Source organism: Chrysochloris asiatica, unplaced genomic scaffold, assembly GCF_000296735.1.
Source record: "Chrysochloris asiatica unplaced genomic scaffold, ChrAsi1.0 scaffold00039, whole genome shotgun sequence".
In the NCBI taxonomy this organism is placed as follows: domain Eukaryota; kingdom Metazoa; phylum Chordata; class Mammalia; order Afrosoricida; family Chrysochloridae; genus Chrysochloris; species Chrysochloris asiatica.
In genome coordinates, this window is record NW_006408557.1 from 19,484,242 (window position 1) to 19,491,645 (window position 7,404).

At 44.8% G+C, this 7,404-nt stretch overlaps 1 pseudogene; it reads left to right on the forward strand.

Moving 5' to 3' along the window:
* Positions 1 to 7,404, forward strand: part of LOC102822808 — a 26,292-nt pseudogene that overhangs the window by 7,962 nt on the left and 10,926 nt on the right.

The window sequence follows — 7,404 nt, forward strand, 5'->3', positions numbered from 1 at the left end:
CTTGTAAGCCAGTCACTTCTTGCCTTTGTAGCCCCCCCATTTTGGGTAGCCAATGTCTAAGTTGCCCATCCCTGTCTACTCTGTGTATGGAGGGGTGTCTCTTCACTTTTCTGTATTTTAAAAATCTCTATCCCCCATCCTCCAAGAAGGGATAGTGACCAGAAAGCTGTGGGATATGGGGAATTACATCCATTAAAACTCATGTGTTAGACAGTGGTTCTCAAAGTGTGGCCCCTGGAACAGTGGTATGAGGAAATGCAAATTCTCTGGGATCCTCCTGCTCTGGATTACTAAATCACAAACTCCGGGGACAAAACCCAGCAATCTATTTTTTTAACAAGTCCTCCATGTGATTCTGATGTGTTGCTAAAATTTGAGAAACACTAGTTAGACTTTAAAGGAGCTCTGGTAGTGTAGTAGGTACATGGCACATAACAACAAATAGGGTTCCCGAGGCTGTAAATCTTGATGGGAACAGAAAGCCTCATCTTTCTCCTGCAGAACTGCTGGTAGTTTTGAACTGCTGACCTTGAGGTTAGCAGCCAGACTTGTAACCACTCTGCTACCAGAGCTCCTTGGTTACTACTCATTGTTGTTATTAAGTGCCATCGAGTCGGGTCCGACCCATAGTAACCCTGTATAAGGTTTCCAAGGAGCAGCTGGTGAGCTTGAACTACCAACCTTGCGGTTCAAATGGCTTTGCAGTCTGGCGCATGAATCCACAGCGCCACACCAGGACTCCATGGTTTCCAAGACAGATGGTGGGTTTAAACTGCTGACCTTGGAGTTAGCACTGCAGCGCCACACCAGTGCTCCTAGACCTTAATAGCTTGTAAAAATCAAACAACTAGTTGCTGTCAAGTTGATTCCAACTCATGGCAACCCCATATGTATCAGAGTAGAACTTGTTACATAGGGTTTTCAATCACTGAATTTATTTTTTCTCTCCAGAAGTAGATTGTCAGGCTCTTTTTCTGAGGTACCTCTGAGTGGACTTGAACCTCCAACCTTTCAGTTAGTACATTAGCCTGTTAATATCTGCTTTAATAATAATTAAGTTAAACACGTATAACAAACAATAAGGCAGTCTCTACCAGCTTTTCTTATAGCAATTCATTTTAATCCTCAAAACTAACCAATGATGTTTTTGTAGTCGTTAGGTGCCATCAAATCGGTACTGACTCATAGCGACCTTATGCACAACAGAACGAAACACTGCCCAGTCCTGGGCCAAGCTCACTATTGTTGCCACTCTTGAGCCCATTGATGTTGCCACTTTGCCAATCCATCTCACTGGGGGTCTTCCTCTTTTTCTCTGACCCTCCACCTCACCAAACATGATATCCAGTGACTGATCCTCCTGACAATATGTGTTGCTGTTGTGTGTTGTTAAGTGCTGTCAAATTGGTTCCAACTTCTAGCCACCCTGTGTAGGGTTTCTGAGAAGCGACTGGTGGGTTTGAACCTCCTTTTTCGTGGTTAGCAGCCCAGTGCTTATCTTACAACGCCATGCCATTACCCCAGTGATGGACGTATTATTATTATTGTCCCCAGGAAACCCAGGCACAGAAAGGCAGACCCACCCGCTAGAGATCTAACTTGAAGTTTGCCCCCCTCCAAGCCCTCTCCCTTAAGTGTACTACACCACATTGTTTTTTAACAGACAACAAGCTCACAAACAGTACCGCTCACAAACTCTAGCCTTCGAGGAAGATATGGCCCCATTTTACAGATTGGGAAATTAGAATTCAGAGGAAATGAAGTAACTTGCCCAAGGTCTCACAAGGGTAAAGTGCCTGGCTAATAACTCCCTGTGGTCTGTCCAGGAGGTTTTGGGGGTGACTCAGACCTGTTAGGGGTCTTGGGCTAGCCAGAGAGGGAGTTAGGAAGCTCAGCAAGCTGGCCCAGCTGCTACTCGTCCTGGATATGGTTCGTAGGTCACGCCTCCACGCAGCTGCCCCTTTCCCCTCTCTCAGTGACCCGTCATTCACCCCCATCGGGAACCGTAAGGACCCACCCCTCGCGGCAGCTCCCTTCCTTTTCAGTTTTTTTGTTTTGTTTTGTTTTTTTGCATAAGGGGAACCTGGGCAGCAAGAGAAGTGGCAGCTTTAGCATAAAGTTACTCAGCCTCCCCACCCCATGAACTCTCCCAGGCTCCCAGCTGGGCCTTGGCTAGTTCCTCCCTTCCTCTCTCACTTGGGTACTCACCTGTGCCCGTTAGTCCTCCATCCCACCGCCTTTTCGCAGCTCTCTCGGAGCTCTCGGTTCCGTCCCTGCCCCAGGCTGCATCCCTAGCCAGTCCTGCCCTCAAATCCAAGCTCCCTCCGCGCCCGCGGTCTCCGGGCCGAGATCACCGGCCAGGTGCCCCGTCCCCCTCCCCGTCACGGTCTGCGGCACTTACCTGGGCGCCTGCTCCTGCTCTCGCAGGCAGCCCGGATCCTCGCAACTCGGGCGCCCCCCCAGTTCAGCAGCCCCCGGGGTCCCGGGACACTCAAGTCTGGGGAGAAATGAAGTGACTTTCGAGAAGATGATGCTGGGCGCCGCTCCGAGGGCCTTGGGTGCTGCTGGCCTTCTCCGGCTCCTCCAGCACTGAGCCGGCTCGGTCTCCTCCCATTCGCCTCAGCCTGGGCGGAGCGTGGAGGCGTCCTCCGGACTGCTTGTTACCGTAGCCCCGCCCCGGAGATGTTAGCCACGCCCCAAGGGAACTTAATCCCGCCCAAAAAAAATTCTATCCAACTGCAAGAATGCTAACACGCTCCCTGAGACTTTTCAGTCCGAATTCACCTTGGATCCAGGATATCTCCCTTCCCAGGGCCCTCAAGAATCCTTACCCCTCCAAGGATTCTAACCCCGCTCCACAAAAAATCTGACCCCCTTCTCCTCTAATAGCCTAAAGTCTCGCCTCCCAATGTGCCTTTCTCTACTGCGCGCTCCAGAGATCCCCAGCCGGGTTCCCGCCTCCTAAAATACTAACAGGCTGCAGAAAAAGTTTAATTCCACTTTTGAAGGATTTTTAACCTGGCTCATCAGAGATTAAAACGAATTTTGGTGGCGCAGTGGTTAAGTGAATTCGGCTGCTAATCGAAAGGTCTGTGGTTGGAACTCATCAGCCTCTCGGTGTGAGAAAGATGTGGCAGTCTGCTTCCGTAAAGATTACAGCCAGTTCTACTTTGTTCTATGAGTTGGAATCTACTCAAGGGCAATAATTAGGTTTGTTTTGCTTTGCTTTTTTGGCATCGGAGGTTTCTTATCCGGCCTCCAATGATTTTAACTTCTCTCTTCATATAATTCTAACTCCACCCTCAAGGATTCCAATACTGCTCCGGAATGATTCCCAGCCTTGTTCTAGAAAGATTTGAATCTGTTCCCTAGGACTAACCCTGCTCACCTAAAGACTCCAGCCCGCCACTTATCGAAGGTTTCCAATCCTTCTTTCAAAGATTGTAATTCGGCCCCACCCCGTGTCTCCCACCAAGATTCTAACTCACCCCCATTTCTAATTCCTTCCTTGCCCACACTCATCGCTTAGAAAATCGAACTTAGTTTCATTCCCTTCTGAAGATTCTAATCTAGTTTCCCCATCTCCCCTCATCCACAGGATTCCAGCCTTATACTCCACTTTACCAGGCTTTGAACTCCATCCCCACCCCCTCTGATCACCCCATCCGCCAAGCCAAGCTTCTAGCTCGGACCCCTCCCCCACACCACCTCCTCGGCCTTCCCGGGTCCCTCTGTGGTCAGTGGTTTCCCCTCTACAGGCCTTACTCTATTCAAACGCCATGCAAAGTTCCTCTCCCACAAGAACCAACCGCTCTAGTTCCTGCTGGTGTCCCGGCAGCTCATAGCTTCCCAAATTGGTGGTGGTGGTGTGTGCTGTCCATTCGGTTCCGACTCATATCGACCCTTGATAGGGTTCCCAAGGGTGCGAATCTTTAGGGCACAGAAAGCCTCATCTTTCTCTCCCGGAGCAGCTGGTAGATTCGAACTGCTGACCTTGCAGTTAGCAGCCCAACTCATAATCGTCTACCCTACCAGAGCTCCTTCCCAAATTGAGAAGGGCGGAGAGTGGGCAAGAGGGCGACTGGAGACCCCAGATGGATGGGATCCGGTTCAGCACTAGACAAGTGCACAGCACATCCACTCCTGGAAAAGAGAGGGACTATCAGCCTAAATTCTGTCAGACACATCTTAAAAATGCTCTTTCTAGTCCACTGCTACAAGCCAGTTCTTGCCACCATCATCTCTCATTCACTTATTCATTCAACAATACTGTGCCAAGCACTTCTGGGCACTGGAGTAAGAAGATTTTTACTTGTTTCTAAGAGCTATCAAGTGGTTCCAACTCATAGCGACACTGTATAGGGTTTCCAAGGAGTGGATGGTGAATTTGAACCACCGGTGTTGCGGTTCAAACCATCATTGTAGTTGAGTGCTTATTCAACAGCGTCGCACTCTTGACTTTGGGACCATACAATTCTTCATTGTAAGGGGGCTGTCCTGGGCATTGCAGGACTTTGATAAGCATTTCTGACCTCGACCCACTGGATCCCCCACCAGCCTACTTAGGTCAACAGTTAATACACATGGAAGCAATAGATAAGAAATCGAAGAAAAAATGCTCAGAATCATTAACCTATGTTGTCATTAAGAGCCATTGAGTCGGTTCGGACTCATAATGACCCTGTGTAGAGTTTCTGAGGAGCAGCTGATGAACTTGAACCACTGACATTGAAGTTCAAACTGACGCTGCAGTCCAGCACATTAACTTGCAGCGCCACTGTAGAAAGATGTAAATCTCATCCCAGCATTAATAACAAAGTTCAAAAAACCAGAAAACAACATATACTGATGAGGGTGTGGAGATACTGGAACTCTCATACACAGCTCATGGGACTGTAAAATGGTGCAATTTTTTACATAAAATGGTAAAACGCTTTCTTAAAAAGTTGGAAATAGAATATCATATGACCTAGCAATCCCACTACTTGGTATATATGTACTAGAGAAGTAAGAGTCATGACACAAACAGTGTGGCACTGTGGGTTAATGCATTGCACTGCAAAGTCAGTTTGAATCTCAAGGTTGGTGGTTCAAGCTCACGAGCTGCTCCTCAGAAACCCTATATAGGATTGCTATGGGTCGGAATCAGCTCCATGTACTTAACAACAACAACAACAGCAAATATTTATCCCAGCATAATTCACAATAGCAGAAAGATGGAAACAACTTTAGTGCCTATCACTGAATGAATGGATAAACGAATTATGGTAATACACTCAGTGGAACACTTGTAGATGTGTTGAATCTGCTCCCACGCATAGTGATCCTGTGAGTGGTAGAACCAAACATAGCCTGGTCCTGCACATCTTTACAAATGTTATGTTTGTGTTCATCTCATTGGGGTCTTCCTTTTTTTTTTTTTTTTTTTTTTTTGCTGACCCTTCATTTTACCAAGTATGATGTCCTTTTCCAGGGAAAGGTCCCTCCTGATAAGATGTCCAAAGTATGAATGAAGTCTCACCATTTCCAGGGAAAGGTCCCTCCTGATAAGATGTCCAAAGTATGAATGAAGTCTCATAATGAGTGAAGTCTCACCATTTCCCTTCTAAGGAACATTCTGGTTTACTTCTTCCAAGACAGATTTATTTGTTCTTCTGGCAGTTCAAGGTACTTTCAATATTCTTCATCAACACCATAATTCAGATGCATCAATTCTCTATTCTTCCTTGTTCATTATCTAGCTTTTACACCCATATTGTTGTTAGGTGCCATTGAGTTAGGTCCAACTCATAGGGACCCTGTGTACAACAGAACTACCAGTTCTGTGCCATCCTCACAATTGTTATATTTGAGTCCATTGTTGTTGCCACTCTGTCAATCCATCTCATTAGGGGGTCTTCCTCTTTTTCACTGACCCTCCATTTTACCAAGCATGATATTCTTTTCCAGGGACTGGTCCCTCTTAATAACATGTGTGAAGTATGAGAGACAAAGTCTCACCATCCTGGCTTCTAAGGAGCATTCTAGCTGCACTTCTTCCAAGACAGATTTATTTGTTCTGGCAGTCCATGGTACTTTTAATATTATTCTCCAACACCATAATTTAAATGCATCAATTCTTCTACAGTCATCCTTATTCATTGTCCAACTTTCACATGCATATGAGGGGACTGAAAATACCAAGGTTTGGATCAGGCACACTGATGCCTTGGCTCTTTAACACTTAAAAGAGTTGTTTGCTTTGTTTTGTTTTTGCAGCAGCATATTTTCCTAATGCAATACCTCATTTGATTTCTTGATAGCTACTTCCATGAATACTGAATGTAGATTTAAGCCAAATGAAGTCTTTGACAACTTCAATCTTTTCTATAGTTATAATGACGTTATTTATTGATCCAGATAGGGATTTTTGTTTTCTTTATATTGAGGTGCAACTCAAACTGAAGGCTATATATGGTCTTTGATCTTCATCAGTAAGTATTTTAAGTTCTCTTTGCTTTCAGGAAGCAAGGTTGTTGCATATCACAGGTTATTAATGAGTCTTCTGCCAATCCTGATGCCACATTCTTCATCTAAACCAGCTTCTTGGATTATTTGCTCAGCATACAGAATGATTGAGTATGGTGAAAGGATATAATCCTGACACACATCTTTCCTGATTTTAAACCATTCAGCATCCCTTATTCTTTTCTCATAACTGCCTCTTGGTCTATGTAAAGGTTCCTCATGAGCACAATTAAGTGTTCAGAAATATCCATTGTTGGCAGTGTTATCCATAGTTAGGTATGATTCACACAATGAAGGTCTTTGCATAATCAACAAAGCACAGATAAACATCTTTTTGGTTTCACACCTATAGAATCATTGAAAATACCATGGTTTGCGTTAGGCATATGCTAGTATTCAAAGTGACATTTTTGTTCTTTAACAACTTTAAAAAAGGTATTTTGAAACAGATTTACCAATGCCAAATGTCATTTGATTTCTTGACTTCTGCTTCCATGAGCATTGATTGTGGATCTAAGTAAAATGAAATCTTTGATAACTTCAATCTTTTCTCCATTTATCACGATGTTGTTTATTGGTTCAATTGTGAGGATTTTTTGTTTTCTTTACATTGAATTGTAATATGCACTGAAGGATGTATTCTTTGATCTTCATTAACAAATACTTCAAAACCTCTTTGTTTTCAGCAAGAAAAGTTGTATCATTTGCATATCACAGGTTGTTAATGACCCTTTCTTCAATCCTGATGCTGCATTCTTCTTCATATAGTCCAGATTATTTGCTCATCATACAGATTCAATGTTGTTGTTGTTGTTAGGTGCCATTGAGTTGGTACTGACTCATAGCAACCCTATGTACAACAGAACAAAACACTGCCCGATCCTGGGCCAACTTCAC